Source organism: Leptonychotes weddellii, chromosome 1 (assembly GCF_054177405.1).
Source record: "Leptonychotes weddellii isolate Sample4059 chromosome 1, ASM5417740v2, whole genome shotgun sequence".
Lineage (NCBI taxonomy): Eukaryota > Metazoa > Chordata > Mammalia > Carnivora > Phocidae > Leptonychotes > Leptonychotes weddellii.
The window spans coordinates 73572065-73589840 of NC_138369.1; positions in this window are offsets into that span (position 1 = coordinate 73572065).

Below are 17776 nucleotides of genomic sequence, written 5' to 3' on the forward strand. Positions count from 1 at the left end.
CTACTTTATATCAAATATCGTCAGAGTAGCCAGTGAACGAATATGCTGAGGGGGAAGAAAGGAAAAATCCTGGACCTTTATTCTTCACATTCTCTAATTTTGATATTTTGAGTTAATTGCCTGAAGGTCTCTCTGCCCTTTCCTGCATTTACCAATCACTAGTAACATGCTATGAGACTCCTATATCTTGGCAACTTGTACCATGAGTTTCCCCCGGTGAGTGGGGGGACAAGTACAGATTTAAACCTCCAGGATGTTTTTTATGAAACCACCATCTAATTCACCTAATGCTCTCCAAAATGAGCACCTATCCATCTCACTCTGGACTCCCAGCAGGTCAAACCAGGGAGACTTCGTTGAAATAGACTTGGCATTTAAATTAAAACGTTTCCCAAAGCATCTTGGCAGACCTGTAACTAGAGATGCCAGAAGCCCAAGGCTTGTGCCAGGTTCCTTTTTATCCCCCTAAGTGCTTGTCTCCCACAAGCTGCTGGTCACACGCCTGCTGATGTTATAGCTGTACTTCTTCATCACACCAACAGCCAGACTGTAGGTACCATTTCTTCTATATGGTGATGGGAAGCAGCATGTTCCTCTGACATGTGCGCTTCTCAGCTCCCAACAGGCTTTTTGATAGCTAAACTCAGATTTTTTTCATCACAAACAGCATAGTAAGCAATTTTCTCCTTCCTGCTTGTCTCTCTGCAGTTACTAAGTGATTGCTTTCCATTTCTCCTATTCCATGAGCACTGTTATTGAAGAAATTGTAAATATTTTGCCAAAATCTTGCGGAAGTGTTTTCATGGCATTGTAAAATTCATAGAAGTTAGAGTTAGAAATAAGAGCCAAAATATCATAGTCATTCCTCAGCAAATCCTAATGATTCCTTCAGACAAATTTTCAGAGCGGGGCAATAAGAGATAGGCAAGACCCAAATAAAATGCTCATTCTGGATAACTCCCTGGTGCTCATGCCAATTTATTATATCAATATACACATGGTTAGATGTTCATGAGTAATTTTTCTGTAAGGTTTAAAGCCAATAAATACCTTTAAACTCTCATTATCCTCTTATGCAATACATTACTTTACAAAGCAATACATAGCTTTATTTAAGTTTTCTTCATATTTCAGTCCATCTCAGCTTTTAATCGTCGTTGTCACCCTTACCAATCTATCTTCTATTTGTTTGTCTCTTTAATTTGATGCCTAGAACATAAGCTATTCAGGCTCCCTGGTCCATAACAACCTTCCTTCAGCCTCCCAAAATAACACTGACGCTGTTTACTGACTTCTTGTCGTCATTTATACCCTTGTAGGTTATGAATTCATATCTAGTTTCCAGTTCGCAGGCTCTAACATTACAACTCTCTAAATTTTTCTGACTCACTGAGCACTTGGCCTTCAGATTATTTTTTCCCCTCAATGTATTATAACAATTTTCATTTCCCAAATCTCAGTCTCATTTATTTCTGTATTTCTCCAAAGACGCAGTTCAACCTCCGAGCCTTCATATTCAACTGCTCCCCATATGCTTAATACGAGAGCTTAAGTAGAGCAGAAAGTAGAAGAGCAAAATGCCTTAAGGAAATACCAGATTATATCAATGTACTGGTCAACACTGGCTACCCATTTGCCTCCTGAGTTAATCCAAGATGTTGATTTTAATCTAGTATGCTCCTAAGGCTTGGATTATGTTTATTTTATCATGATCCTTAACGAGAGATATGTAGCGACTGCTTTTCTTCCTGAGCACCAAAGAGGCAAGTTAGACCTGCCAAAACTTTCATTTTCATACTCTTCCTCTCCTCTGACACTAAAGATCCTTCACCCATTTTCCTTAGCTCCACCTTCTACAAGTATATATGGCTGCCAAGAAGCTGGGCACTCAGGGAATTACATCGACACTTTCCAGCCACTGAGGAACCACTGAGGAACAATTCATTAAATTGTCCTCAGTGGCTATTGAGCTGGGTAGCACTTTGAGGGAATCTATTAATTACTGAGGATTTGATAAGATTATCCCATCAACAAAAGTAACAATATTATTTGCTCTAAAATTACCATTGCCGGGGATGCCTGGGTGGCTCAGATGGTTACGCGTCTGCCTTCAGCTCAGGTCATGATCCCAGGGTCCTGGGATCGAGCCCCACATCAGGCTCCCTGGTGGGGAGCCTGCTTCTCCCTCTCCCTCTACTGCTCCCTCCTGCTTGTGCTCTCTCACTCTCTCTGTCAAATAAATAAATAAAATCTTTAAAATAAAATAAAATAAAAATTACCATTGCTTTTCATGCTACTTTTGTAAGCTTGCATGTATTTGAATGTATTTCTATTCTTATTTTATTACAGGAATCACCACAAACTCAAACGCCCATAAGGAGCCAGGTGGATAATGTAATGAGTAAAGCTGGAAGAATTTGTTTCATAATAGCATCACAACTTTTAGTTTTTCATCAGTGACATGTTTGCATATCGAGAACAGAGAAATACTCTTCCTGATTCATCTTTGTTTTTCTAGTTTTAAAAGAGCCTTGGATATAAGAAATATTTCTCTTTCCTCCTAACTCTAAGAAAGATAGTGTGAACTTAATGATAAATAGCAACTGACACTCAGCCAGGTGTGGGACAACAATATGGAGTGATAGGACTCAGATAACCTGGTAAGCAATCTTACTGTTGCCATAAGGTAGTCCTGGCCCAATGCTGCCAGGATCATCTTATTTTTCCAGAGAAGCCAAAAATCTGGAATATAAAATTAGCTATTGTGTTAGTTCATTCTCTTAAGAGAAGGACACCCATGAAGTGAGGTCTCCCTCTATTGTTCTTTATAAGTCTACAGAGAAGTCTATTTTTTTCCTCTCCTACCTCCTAACTGTATGATGAGCAAAATGTAGCCAATGCCTTCCACATTTTGCCTATTTGGGGGTCTTGTCAAAATGATTTTCAAGGATAGCTTTATTTTAATGAGTTTAAGAAATCTAAGAAACCATATCATTTTCAGCATCCCAATGTGTGATGTATGGCTCCCAACTTACTTCCCTTCATCTACCCATGCCCACCTCCCAATCCCAGAACTACTTCATCTCTGAACTCTGAAACTCAGAAACCCATTGTCTAGCCAAAAACTGCCCTTCTATCAGTCCCTTTCCTTTACTTCCCCACGTTCTAGACTTAGCAAAACATGGGCTTCCTCCATCCACCCCCTCCCACTCTCTAGGTCTATCAGTGCTCTTTTCTATGTTTTCCTTCCCTTCCCTGGGCCTCAGGACCAAGACATTCAACTACATTCCCATCAGCATCCTAGGCCCTTCACATCACTGTCCTATTGTGCCCATCTTGTCAATCTACAGTTTTGTATACATCCAGCCATACATGCCCCCAGGCTGCCACTCTGCTAGAGAGAAAAAAAAAATCCTATAACCATGCTGACTGGATGAGTGTATGATTTATGTGTTCAGTGGGGCCTTTGGTGCTCTGAGGCAATATTTTACTCTTTCCTAATTGGCTGTAAGTTTCCATTCTCCAAACTCTCCCAGCTGGCCCACTGACCCCCATGCCATCTCAGCAATAGTCCTAGAAATTTTATTTCACACACACAATAAAATACATCAGAAAATAATTTGCTTTTTTTTTTTTTAAAGATTTTATTTATTTATTGGAGAGAGAGACACAGTGAGAGAGGGAACACAAGCAGGGGGAGTGGGAGAGGGAGAAGCAGACTTCCCGCGGAGCAGGGAGCCCGATGCGGGGCCCGATCCCAGGACCCGGAATCATGACCTGAGCCGAAGGCAGACGCTTAACGACTGAGCCACCCAGGCACCCCAGAAAATAATTTGCTTTAACTCCCCCTCCATGCTATTTATCCTTACCTCACCCATTACCCCTGCATCTTAAGCTAACCCCAAATCAGAAACCATGTATGACTGTCTTTTTTGATCATTGGACTCTTCTGTTCTGATGTGTCTTTTTCTTTTGGGACCAAAGGATTTCATAACCCTTCTTTGGGTGAAGGGGAAGTGGGGTCTTCAATCTCAGTGTCAATCAAACAAGGACAAAAATCAAGGGTTTTAAAGGCAGCCTTAGATCAAAGAGAGAAGAAATTTCCTCCTCCTGGGCCACCTTCTCCTCATGGGCCTGGTGTGTCAAGTCTTCATGGGAGCTCCAGGGAAGTAAGGAGGAGAATAAGGCCTCCAAGAGCCAGGAGGAGAAGTCTACCTTCATCAGAAACCCCACAAGGCTAGGCCTGTGGACTCTAAGGAGAGGACATTGTGTGACCAGTTTCAAGTTGCTCTTTGTGGTATAATTCCCCCATGCTGTAAGTAGGGAGAGGTTAGGTATTAAAGCTCCTCTCCATTGTACTATATTACTACCTTCCCTCTATATGAATATATTCTAGATATACTTTCTTAGTACTTTTTCAGTTACCAGCCTATTGTAACTGGTTTCCTTCCTCTTCTACTGAAACTGCCCTCCCAGAGGTCATGGTTGACATCTTAATTAACAAACCCAATGGCTACTTTTTAATCTTTATCTTTTTTGACCTTTGTGGGACATTTGATATTGCTAACTCTCCTTATGTCATTGAAACTCTCTCTTTCCCTGCTGAGATTTTTGTCCTGGTTGTGCCACAGGAATCTCAAACTCAACATGCCTTAGGCTTAATTCACTGAGTCTTTACTCCAAACCTCTATTCTCCTGTACTCCATATTTCTTTTTGTGGTACTCTACCCAAACAGTAGCCTTATGAAGAACTCAGCATCAGCCTCAACTCCCAGCACCCCTTGTTCCGGTTAACTATTAAGGCACAGTTAACCATGTAAATCAACCTAGAAATATCTCTAGGTTGTCTCATTCCCACCAGAGTGACCTAGTTTACTGTCTCACTACACATGGCTTGAACTATTGCAGGAGCCTCCTAATCCTGGCTGACTCTAGTCCCCCCCACACACCCCCCACCCCTACCCCAGCATCAATCTATTTCTCAAACCACCATCAAAATTGCCCTGAGGGGATCCCTTGTCAGCCTAAAAGTCTCCAACAGTTCCACTTCAAGACAAACATCATTCTCCTTAGGCAACACACGTGGCCCATCATAACCTGGTCCCCAGATTCCTCTCTAGCATCATCGTCTACATTCTCATCCTCTATATGTTTGCTAGGTTGAGAATTCCTATTTCCCTCTCTCCACTGGGAGAACTTAAAGGCATCCTTTATGAAAGCACAAATGTTTCTTCCACTGATAAGATGTTCCTGACTCCAGAAGACATAATGAGTTACTCCTCTAGGCTCTTAAAGCACTTAGTACCTACCTCTACTACAGTCTTCATTATACTATACTGTAATTATTCATGAGTCTTTTCCCCATGAGTTTGAGCTCAACAGAGTACAACTTTGAAGGCTTTTCTCCACGCTAACTGAGCTTATCAGAGTTTGACAGTACATAAGGTTCACCTTCCAACTCTGTACCAGCCCAGGACCTGACCTATAACAAATCCTCAGTAAATTTGATTTCAGTAAGCCTTTTATAAAAATCCATCTTTGTCCCTCATATGCTTATAAAATCCTTTTTTATTTCGTAAGGCCTCTTTCTTTGGATATGCTGAGTATGTTTGAGTCTCTGCCTTCCAATTTTTCTCCCTATCTTTTCTACTTATCTGATACCAGTAAATCCATTCATGTAGCTAGCATCTGTTAAGCATATACGTACACTGCGTGAAGAACTATATTTGATGCTATGGGGGAAGGCGACTAGGAGTTTGGGGTAGGAGAGGGTTTTATTTTCCATTGTGCACGCATTACAGTCTCAGTTTTAAAATTACTTAAAAATAATAAATTAAAGGAGCAGTCCCAGCTCTGCCATGGGTCAGTAAAAATTCTGACCCAGCTCTGAGAGGTAGGATGTAGCAAAACCTGACCAGATCAAAAACATTACCCCTCCAGCTTGGCACGCTGCCCAACTCCTTTCTTAATTAGTTAGAAATTCCCACCGCTAACACTACACAGCACAAGAGAGGACAAAATCTCCAGAAGGCTGCTGTTAGGATGTACAAATTACCTGGCAAAAGGAAGTTTCTCTAGACAGCTCCCACTTATGCACATTAGCAAAAAATTAGCCAAATGTCACCTTGTCCTTTCTAGCATACACATATGGAGGCCACATGAGAGAGAAAAGACAGGTTAATCTTGTTAACCAGAAGGTGGAGGACAAGGCTCAGAACACTAGCCATTCCCACTCCCACCACCAAAAAAACAAAACAAACAACAAACCATAGACAGGGGGCTTGGGGCAAGTGAAGAGAGATTGAATACCTAGCTGTAGTTTTATAATGTGGCTCCAGGCCTGCCAGATACAAAGCAACTCCTAAGACAGGACGTGGGGAGGGAGCAAGACTTGAGTGAACCTGGGCTTTGCAGGAAGTGACGTAGCTGACTTGGGGTCAGAAGGGCATTCTGGGGAAGCCAGCCAGCACAAACCAAGACACATCCAAGTTCCTCTGCTTGTCACTAGTTCCCGTGCAAACACTTCTTGCGTTATTAAACCATAGTTAAGACACAATGTGGAGGGAGCCTTAAATGATCTTTTTAAAGCATTGTGATCATATAAACAAAGGATCTTGAGCTCAACAGGTCCTACCACAGGAACACGAGGAAGTGAATAAGCTATGGCCACAGGGATTTTAGGCTCTATGGAGAGGAAACCTTCCTTGGGTGAGCCATTGGGCCCTGGTATGCATTACCACGGGGGGCTTGGAATTTCCTTTCCACAAGAACCTTAAGCATAGGGTAGGCAATTATCCACCGGGATGGTCTGGGCTGCCCCAGCCTGAAGGCAAAAGGTCATAATGAATGACTCCTTTGACCTGCTGATTCTGGGTGTTTAACCACAGAGATTTTTAAAAGTCAAATTAGATGTTGGGGGTTTTGTTTGGTTGGTTGGTTGGTTGGTTAGTTTTTGTTTTTGTTTTCAGTTCTCAGTAGTCTTCATTTTAGTGGAATTACTCTTTGGTGTGCTGTAATGAAATGTTCCAGCTCTCTTCCAATCCCGTGTATTTCTCACCAGAGTGTCCAATTCCCTCTCATTTGCTGTCTTGAAATTGAATACCTTTGTAATCATATATTCCCATATTCTGAGTGTAAGTGTTTCACATAATTGGTCCATTTTTCCTACCTTTTAAATTAGGATCCCTGGTTTCTCTTTATCACTGAACCCAAGATCCCAGGACACTCTCTCTTCTGGGTAGATTCTCCACTTGGTGAATTATAAAACGGCCCTTTTCCTAACATGGCAACTAACTTCTTTGATGCTGAGAACATGCTGTATTTGTAACAGCTAGGGGCAATTAAAGTGTCTAGTAGAGTACAATGTTAGTGGGATTAATTTTCAATGAGAGTAATTTTAAATCACCCTCAATCTCCAGTTTTGATAATGGGTAACTTGGGTTTTAGACTCTATGTTTATCCAAAATAAAGTTTCTTATCACCATATTTTCCATTGTCAAACTCAGCCTACTGCCTCCATAAACACTTCACACATTGAACCATTTCTGTGTTCTCCAATCCATCCGTCTCCCTACAAAGATTGTATTAGTCAACACTGACATCTCAGCCGTAAAAATGATCACAACCATCTCTGCTCTGCCTTCTCTTTTCCTTTTAAACACACAGCTTAAATCTTAAGTCTTTCATAAGCCCTTTTCTCTACAGTGGTGTGTAAACACTTCATTCCAACAATCTACTGTTCTCATTCTTACTTGTAGGGAAATTCAAACCTTCTGTTTAATTTGGGATGTTAGGAAGCAGCTTGGCTATATGACTCAGCCCCCAGACCTGAGATGCTCTGCCTAGGAGCTCCTATCAGAACCCTTTTCATTTGGTCGCTACTTGACTTAAGATAATCCTTTAAACCTAGGGAATTTCATTTTCCTCCAAGGTCACGTGGGGATAAATATGCTGACCTACCTTTTGACCTGCTTCCTGGGATGGATGCAGACCAACATGTGCAAGCACTAAAGAATGGTTTAAATGCTGATTGAAAAGGTAGCAATTTGAGCTCACAAATAATTTCCCCAAAAGGTCAATTAGACTCACAAGACTTCTCTGGCACACACAGCAAGTCTCAGCCTCATCTATATTTAATGTACTTCCCTCCTCACTGGTCCCCGTAAAGGTAAGTTTGGGGTGTAATAAATCTTTCACAGTAAAAATTTCCATGCCCCCAAATTCCAGAGCCCCAGTCAGTGGCTCCCTTATTTTTATTTTGAATATAATATCTGCTAAATCACAGAATATGGATACTTGTTGGAACATAATTGACTCCATTCCCCTTATAGTGTTATTGACAACTGATTCCTGTACATTGTTGACTTGGGGATTGTATGATTGCCCACTAACTCACCCATCAGCACACAGTGTGTTATACACACTTTTTAGTTTCTCTAAGTGCCTCTCACAAGCTAATAATTCTGAAGAGAAATAAACATAAAACAATAGGAGGACAGAAATTGTGTCCTTCTAAATTATGAGCTCACCGAAAAGAAAGAGGGAGGCCAGCCCAGCGACCAGAGACTGTAATGGGGAAAGCCATTCATCAATCCAGAAGGGTAGATGAGTAATGGGGCTCATGGGATGGGAACAGAATTATTCCTATGTATCAAAATGAAAGAAAGCATTAGTAGAATTAGTGTTCCTTGTGTAGCTGGCTCAAGCGCCCTACTTGCTTCTGGCATGAGTGGAGTAGGGGGCAGGAACCAAGTACTTATCAGTTAATTTTCCTGGGCAGGTCCATATGATTGAGGCCTCGGGGCGGGGCATGCAGATATCTTTGGATGAGCTGGACATCTGAGAAGTAGCCTCACTTCCTGTCTAGCCCTGAACACATCCCTTCAGGGGCAAGTAAACGGGCCCTGGGGGTGGGCCTTCTTAGAGATTCAAGCTTTATGGATTTATTTCATCAAGACTCTGTCTCCAGGATCTGGGAGTGAGATTTCTGTGAGTGTAGTCTCAGCCCGCAGCAGCAGCTATCCCCTCAAAAAGAAAAATGGAGCTCAATTTGAGGAATGAGAGGAGTGAGATAAAGGAAATCAGGGTCTACAGGAGATAGAGAGCCTGCTTATCTCCTTCTGAGTCAATCACCTCCTTCCGTGAGCAAGAGGGAAGGAGGAATGTCATCGTGAGACCAGGAAGAGGGACAGGTTGGACATATTTATTCCCACTTTACAGATGAAGCTCTAGAGGCACATCCAAAGTTAGGTAACATGCCCAGGGCCAAGTAAGGTTCCAAAGTCCATGAACTTAACCTTCATGCAATTTTGAGGGGTGGAAAAGAGCCAGAGTGCCCTCTGTGAAAGTCCAGCCCAAGAAGAATGAGTATGGGGACACATTTATATCTCTATTATTTTCAGCAGATTGAGACCTGGTTAGTCTTCCAGGTTGGCTATCCCTTTTCCAGGAACACATAGACCTGGAGGATTCCCCCTTCGTTCCTTCCTGATGTTACCATACAAAGAGACAAAGAAGACCTCAGAGTGTTCAACCAGTACCATCATCTTGGTGTAGCCTTGACGACTGAGCATGCAGCTCAGTGGAGAATCAGTGAGCATTTATCATGCAGCCAGCACTATTTCAAGACCTTCTCCTGCCTCATCTCATGTATCCCTCACAGAGACTCTGATATGTACCTACAGTTACTGTCTCCATTTTACAGATGGTAGACCTGAGAAGGCTCAGAAAGGTGAAGGGACTTGCCTTCATCCAGACCACAGGTGAGAGAGAAGCCAACCTCAAGTCCAAAGCTTCAGGGATGCTCCAGTGGGTTTTAACCCCATTCTGCTGTGTGACAGCTCTATTTCCCAGGAGGCATCCAGCGAGTGACCTCCTTCACTCCTCAAGAGGAGGTCTGTGTTTGAAAGAAACTGAGTTTTGCACCTTCAGGATGATGAGAGGGTGTGGTTAAGGCAGAGAGGATTATGGCAGGAAAAGATGGCAGGCCTAAAAGCCTAAGTGCAAGGGAGCAGGCCCCATCCTTCTTTTGTTAAGAGGCTGGGGAAGATGAGGACTCTTGGGTTGTATGGCAGAGAGGGAGATTAGGGGCAGAGCTTGCCTGTGTTCCCACTGCTGCTCCAGCCAAAAGCCCTGGTAGGGCCTGAGCTGTCTCATCTGTTGGACACCTGATCACAGGCTTCTCTGGAAGTAATAAAAGAACCCTTGATATTAAGTGAAGGAGACTTGAGAAGAGAACTCTCAGCAGTGACTTCACCCTGTGGGTGGGGAAGAGCTAACCAGAGGACTTTGCTGCAGACAGCTGCAAGAGGATCTCATTTAGATGATGGAATGGCTTATCGAGAAAATCCAACAAATCATCCCCAATCAGCTCGCGATTAAAAAAATGAGTTCAGCAAAGTCGCAGAAGATAAGGAACAAGTAGGACCAGCGACATAATTTGCAGCATCCCATTGCAAAATGAAAACTCAGGGCTTTTTGTTCTGAAATTGTTAAGAATTTAAGGCTGTGACAGCAGAGCATTTTGACCAAGTACAGGGCCCTTCTGAGTGGGCTGAAATGCCCCAGAAGCCAGTCCTTCATCAAGACATATATAGGAGGAGGTGGCCAAGGGCAAGGAGAAATCCACAGAAATATAACTGCAGATCTCAGGACTAAAGGAGTATGGCAGAGTCTGTGAACAAATAGAAGAGAAACAATATAGCTAAAAAATGTAAGGAATAATATAGAGCTAACAGACATATGCAAAATATTGGATCATATAAAGATTCTTTCTAGTCGTACAAATTAGTTATACACTGGGACAGAAAAATGCACTTAGCTAATGCAAAAAACAATAGCATGAAATCTATGAAACCATTCTCACACCACAACATAACAATACAATTAGAATTAAATAGGAAAAATAGAATTCTACAGAAACAAATGACATGGAAATTAAAATTTGGAATACCATATTAACTTACATAGAGGAAAGCTATAGTAACAAAAATATTTTTTAAAATAGCAAGAATATAAGTACAAGAAATCATAATTAATGAGATGTGGCAGAAATGTACTAAGAAAATTTATCTGTTTTTTCATTTGTTTTATGTATGTATGTATGTATGTATGTATGTATTTATTTATTTATTTTTGAGAGAGAGAGAAAGCATGCAAATGAGGGGAAGGGTAGAGGGAGAGAGAGAATTCCAAGCAGGCTCTGTGCTCAGCGTGGAACCCAATGCCAGGCTTAACCTCACACAGATCTCAACCTGAGATCAGGACCCAAGCCCAAATCAAGAGTGAGACGCTTAACCAATTGAGCCACCCAGGTGTCCAAAAACTTCTCTCTCTAAATGTATATTAACAATAAATGAGAACAGAAACATCATGAATTAATTTTGTGTCTAAAGAACTTTAAAATGGAATAATGTAATGAACCAAAACAAAGTAGGAAAATAAAAATGCAACACAAATTTTAAAAATAAAGAAGGAATAATAGAAATAAACCAACAGAACAGTAGTTTGCATTTTGACAAAATGGACAAAATTGATAAACCTTTGGACCAATGAGGAGAAATTACAAATTATTGTAATCAAGGGAAAAGATAATTAAAATATCATAGATTTTGTTAAATATTAAAGAGCATTGTTCTTAACTATAAGGGTATGGCTACTGATTTAATAATCATGTTTATATAATTTCTCACAAACAAGTAATAAAAAACATATACAACAAGAAATAGAAAAGATTATTAATTCATACATATGAGTAGGAAAAGTTAGGTATTATGACCCTGACACCTTAACTGGAGAATTTTCTAAGTTTTAAAGAATAAATAAACCTTTATACTATTAAATTGCTCCCAATATATATTTTTAAGGTATGGTATGTTTTCCTAGGAAACAATATTTCCAAAGAGAATTTGTTGAGCTTTGTCAGGGCTAGGAAATCTCATTAATGAAACAAAGATGCACAACCTTAACCAAAGTCTCAGAAAAAAAAAAAAGAAAAAAAAATATATGTATATAATAGGTTAAAAAAATTGCCCAATATGGAAAAAACAAGATTTGTTCCAAGAATGTGAAGTTGGTATATTACAGCAAAATATCTAATAAAATTAATCATAAAAAATAAGCCAAATAAGCATGGTGGATTACCACCTTAATATAATAAAGCTTAGATACTTTAATAGTAAAATCCAAATATAAATGCCAGCACAATGTATTCAAGAAGAAAAAACATGATATATAAATACAAGAAAGGATATTTAAAATCCTGTTTTTGTAAGTTAATGCAGTTATATTTATTCCTTTTTTTAAAAAGATTTTATTTATTTATTTGAGAGAGAGAGAGCACATGAGAGGGGGGAGGGTCAGAGGGAGAAGCAGACTCCCCGCCGAGCAGGGAGCCCGATGCGGGACTCGATCCTGGGACTCCAGGATCACGACCTGAGCCGAAGGCAGTCGCTTAACCAACTGAGCCACTCAGGAGCCCAATGCAGTTATATTTAGGAACTAGAAATAAACAAGCCACAAAAGTATTAAAGATAATTAAGAAAAGATGAGAGGAATTAAGAAGAGACTAACAAAATTCGATGGCATTCCTATATTATAGTGACGACACACCAGTAGAAAATACAAAAAGAGTTCCCATTAAACAATGAAAAAGGTAATGAAGTCAAGTTGAAATAAGTTGATAAAAAACCACTGTAAAACCCAAATGGAAAAATAGAGTAATATATAATAAATTAAACAGAAAAATAGAAGTAGAAAAGATGACAATATTTTAGGAAGCCTAAAAGTAGAAAAGATGACAATATTTTAGGTAAATAAAAAGGTTTAAAAAATGGAAAAAAAGGTTTAATGCACTACACAAGGTCTATAGATACTGGCAATGCACAAGAAATGAAAGTGTAGGGGCGCCTGGGTGGCTCAGTCGGTTGAGCGTCTGCCTTCGGCTCAGGTCATGATCCTGGAGTCTCAGGACCGAGTCCCGCATCGGGCTCCTTGTTCATCGGGGAGCCTGCTTCTCCCTCTGCCTGCCGCTCCCCCTGCTTGTGCTCTCTCTCGGTCAAATAAATAAAATCTTTAAAAAAAAAGAAACGAAAGTGTAAAATTGCATGAAGGAAACAAAAGCCAAATAAAACAATATGTAATGTTCCTTACAACTATATTAAAAAGCATTTTTGTGCAATGACAAAGAAAATAACTGAAATTGTGAGGAATGCAATATTAATATTGCCATAACAGCATAATGTGTGACGATATTCAAGACAATTTTACATTAATCATATTTCAGTGAATGTAAGGTCCCTTTTCTTACGAAGATACTTCTGTTTATGAAGAAAGGAAAGGAAATGCTATGTATTGCAACATGACCACAATAGTTGCCAAATTTTGGTTATACAGTACAATTGCACCATACCTTTGACCTAGGGACATTCAGTTATACTTACTTACATGTCTCTTTGATGTAATTTAAAACGCTGCCAAATTATGTTTGTCTTTCTCACCTGGGGTTCCAGGAGAGAATTAAGCCCCAATGTCCCAAGACATCCATTCATAGTAAATAATAGATTCACTTCCACCTGAAACTGTGTTAGATATGTAGCATCCTTGGAAGATGTGTGTTTTGTACTTCAGAAGAAAAACCCTGGTACTTAATAAAAATCATGAATTGTACACTTAAAATGGGTGAATTTTAAGGTGTGTCAATTATACTTTAATAAAGATGATTTTTTAAGAAAAATCATCTGGCTATTGAAAGAGCAAGTGGTTTCCTTTTTTTGTTTGTTTTTCAAGATTTTATTTATTTATTTGAGAGAGAAAGAGCATGCACAGAACGGAGAAGCACACTCTCTACTGAGAGAGAGCCCAACGTGGGGTTTGATCCCCAGACCCTGGGATCATGACCTGAGCCAAAGGCAGACACTTAACCCACTGAGCCACCCAGGCGCCCCATAAGTGATTTCCTTTGAAAACAAACCAAACACCACAGCTATGGAACAGCACTGTCCAACAGAACTTTTCACAGGGATGGAAATGTTCTACATCTGTACTGTGCAACAGGACAACATGTAGCTAGCTATTCACCACTTGAAATTCGCCTACTATGATGGAGGAGCAGAACTTTTTATTTTGTTTTATTTTATTATTTTACTTTATGTTAATTAACTTAAACAGCCACATTTTATTTACATTTTAATATTAACTTTAATCTCATGGGGCAGCTGGGTGGCTCAGTCAGTTAAGCGCCTGCCTTTGGCTCAGGTCATGATCTCAGGGTTCTGGGATGGAGCCCCACGTCGGGCTCCCCGCTCAGTGGGGAGTCTGCTTCTTCCTGTCCCTCTACTCCTTCCCCTGCTCATGCTCTCTCTCTCAAACAAATAAATAAAATCTTGAAAAAATAAATAGAAAAAAAAATGTCAAAGTCATACATCCGTTCACCTATTTCTTTTGTATTAGTATTACTTAAATGCATGGTAAACAAAGACTGGAAACAAATATTTAATATGTCTAGAACATGTAAACACAAGAGCTGATTTTAACAGAAATTCAACTCCCCTCTATCTTTTGTTTATAAATACAGGTATCAAAACAATCCTGAGCACATTTTTAATTCTACCAGTGGCCAGCACCCACACCCCTTCAGTGATTACACAATTAGCGGCAATATTCATTGCACCTGCTGTCTTTACAATATAAATTGCAGGTCTTTCACTAAGCAAGAGGGGAAACATAAAAGATTTATTCTTTTTGTGATCCATTTTTGGAAATGTATATTGTCTGATACTTCTTGCCTTATTTACGTATTTCAAGCCTGAATGTTGTGAGTATTCTGGCTTTATGCTTAAATGCTGCCTTAATATGGGGGGAAATTGTACTTCATATTCTTTCCTTGTCTGAAAACACAATGGGGCTAAATATACAGACAGTTCTCAACTTAACGATGGTTCAACTTACAATTTTTTGACTTTACAATGGTGCAAAGGCGATGCACATTCAGTGGAAATGTTCCAGTTTCTAATTTTGATCTTCTTCCACGCTAGTGATACGCAGTAAGAGCCACTCATGAAGCTGAGCAGCTGTACTGAGCTGCAACTCTCAGTCAGCCATGCGATCATGAGGGTAAACAATCGATACACTTACAACCATTCTGTACCCCTACAGCCATTCTTTTTCAGTTTCAATACGGTATTCAATAAATTACATGAAACATTCAACACTCTATTGTCAAGTAGGCTTTGCGTTGGATGGTTTTGCCCAACTGTAGGCTAATACGTGTTCCGAGCACATGATGTTCAGTAAGTCAGGTGTATTTTTTACTTAAGGTATTCTCAATTTACGATGGGTTTATAATCCATCATAAGTCGAGGAAGATCTGTATTGAATATATTCTCACAACTGTCTAGGTCATGTTCACCAGCTGAAAGTCATTTACTTCATAGGTATTCATAGGTGCTCCACAATCATACCATAATGTGAGTGGAAGGTATGTTGATATAAGCCAGGTTGAGACACACTAAAATTAATCATTGTATTTTTGTCTTTCTGGTGGCTATAAAAATTTGTATTCCCTTTGGCTGTCACTATATTTCTTAGTTCTTAAAGTCCAACTTTAACACTACATAAATTTGGCCATTTTGCCAACATTAGTATGTTCCATGCATCCACCATTCCACTAGAATTATTTATTTGATTAATATTTTGTTACCAAAAAAACCAAAACAAAACAAAACTAGAAGAGGAGCTTCTGAGTATTTAGGTCCATCTTCTATTTTGTGGCTATATATTCTGTTGTCAGAATTTGTTAGTGGAAACTTCTAGACTTGTTGGTAGAACCAGTCCTATGGCCCCATGTCCATGTCAAATGTTCCTCTTGATGCATTATTTTGTGATGCCTACAGATTTTTATTAATCTTTTTTATTAATCTTTTAAAGCACATGCAGTGCTTAATATGTTGTAGGTACTTTTCTAAGTACTAGACATATATTAACTCATATAATCCCCACAGCAATCTTGTGAATTGGACACTATTATTATCATTCTCATTTTACAAATGAGGAAATTGAGGCACACAGAAGTTAATTTGTCAAAGATCACACAGCTAGCAAGTGGCAGAACCAGGATTTGAAACTGGCTCCAGAATATGTTCACTTAACCATCATGCTGTGCTGTTCACCGCCATTCGGTGTATGGGGGTCCCACTAATCTCTTCCAGATTCCAAGTGTGACTCTACATCTGAGGTCCTGTCTAGGTGTAAGAGACTCCACAGGGGAGAAGCCTGGAGATGGCAGAGGTACCTATAATGTTCTAGTGTTCACATATCAATAGATTGGTGGGCCCATAGGTTGTGAGGGATTTGCTCAATGTTGAGCAATTCCAAAGCCTTCTGTTAAGTGTCTTTCTCCAGCCCTGGGTCATGAGTTGCTGATAAACCAGAGTTTGACCCTCTCTGTCATCTCACCAACCAGTTGTAACCCCTGTTACTTCCCTTTGGCAAAGCTCAAACAATTCTGTCTTTGCCCTCTGATATTCTTTTTTCTCCATCTAAATACTGCACATCTGAGGACTTTAACAGAAGGACAAATGTTGTCAGAAAAGGGGATGATACATGAACTTCTGAATAATTTCGCTCATATCAGTGAACGGACCAGGGCACCATCAATCCCTGGAGGCTTTCCCAGGAAGATTAATGATCATTTGAAATCAAATGGAAACAAACCAAGGCCAAAGAGCAGTAAATCAAGCCCCAAATGAACACACACTCTGAAAGTTCAGCCTTGGATCTTACATCAAACAGCAGTCAATGACTTGAAAAACATAGGAAAACCGGACGTGGGGGGTGGGGTGGTGTGGTGGTGGGGGTAGACAGCATTACTTCATGAAAGGGTTTCATTCACATTAATTTAAATAAAAAGGAAAAGCCCATGGAGAAGAAGTTGAGTACAGAAGTATTTATCAAAACTGTTGATAGCCAAGAACCCCTCATTCTGTGTTCTACAAAATTCTGTCAAAAATTGAATGGATTCTTCTTCATGTGGTTAATTCCCTGGGGCTGATTCCCCGTGAAACTGACTCTGAGATGGAGATTAATGTGTAGGAGGTCTATTAAAGAATTGTCAGGATCAACTTCTGCAAAAAGGAAGGGAAAGAAGCAGGACAGGCAGAGGGAGAGGTTGCGTTGTCCTATAGTCACAACAGAGACCTCAGCTAGCCCCATGGGGAGCTCTAGAGCTGGGATGGCCTTTCACAGTTGCCCAGGTTGGGGCAAGTTTTATACCCTTCCAGTGAGGAGTTACTAGATGCGGGCTGCCTTTAAAAGAGGTGTCTGACCTTGGTTGAGACAGCTTTTTGCGGTCAAGTTTAATTTTGAAGAGGTTTGAGGGCCACCTGCTGACAGCTCTCCCAACAGCTGGGGAAATGGGTCCTTAAGTCCTGAAAATAGATGTGGATGATGTATGAAGTATCCATTACATTTGTTTAGCAGGTATTTCTTGAGCACAAAGTATATGCCAAGCGTTAGGCTTGGATTGCTGGGGACATAACTAGGAACAAGGTATGTATGATTGATTCCCTTCCTTGAGGATTTTCTAACGTCCAAAATAAGAAATCTTCATTCTATAATAAGGGCAAGTTGAAAACCTTACAAAGCTCTAAAAGCCAGTCTGCTTTTGTTTGACATCAAAACCAGTTTGTTTTCCCTTCTCCATTTTGTAGTGGGGAACCTTAAGAGTTATTTTAGAAAGGACACTAGGGCGCCTGGGTGGCTCAGTCATTAAGCATCTGCC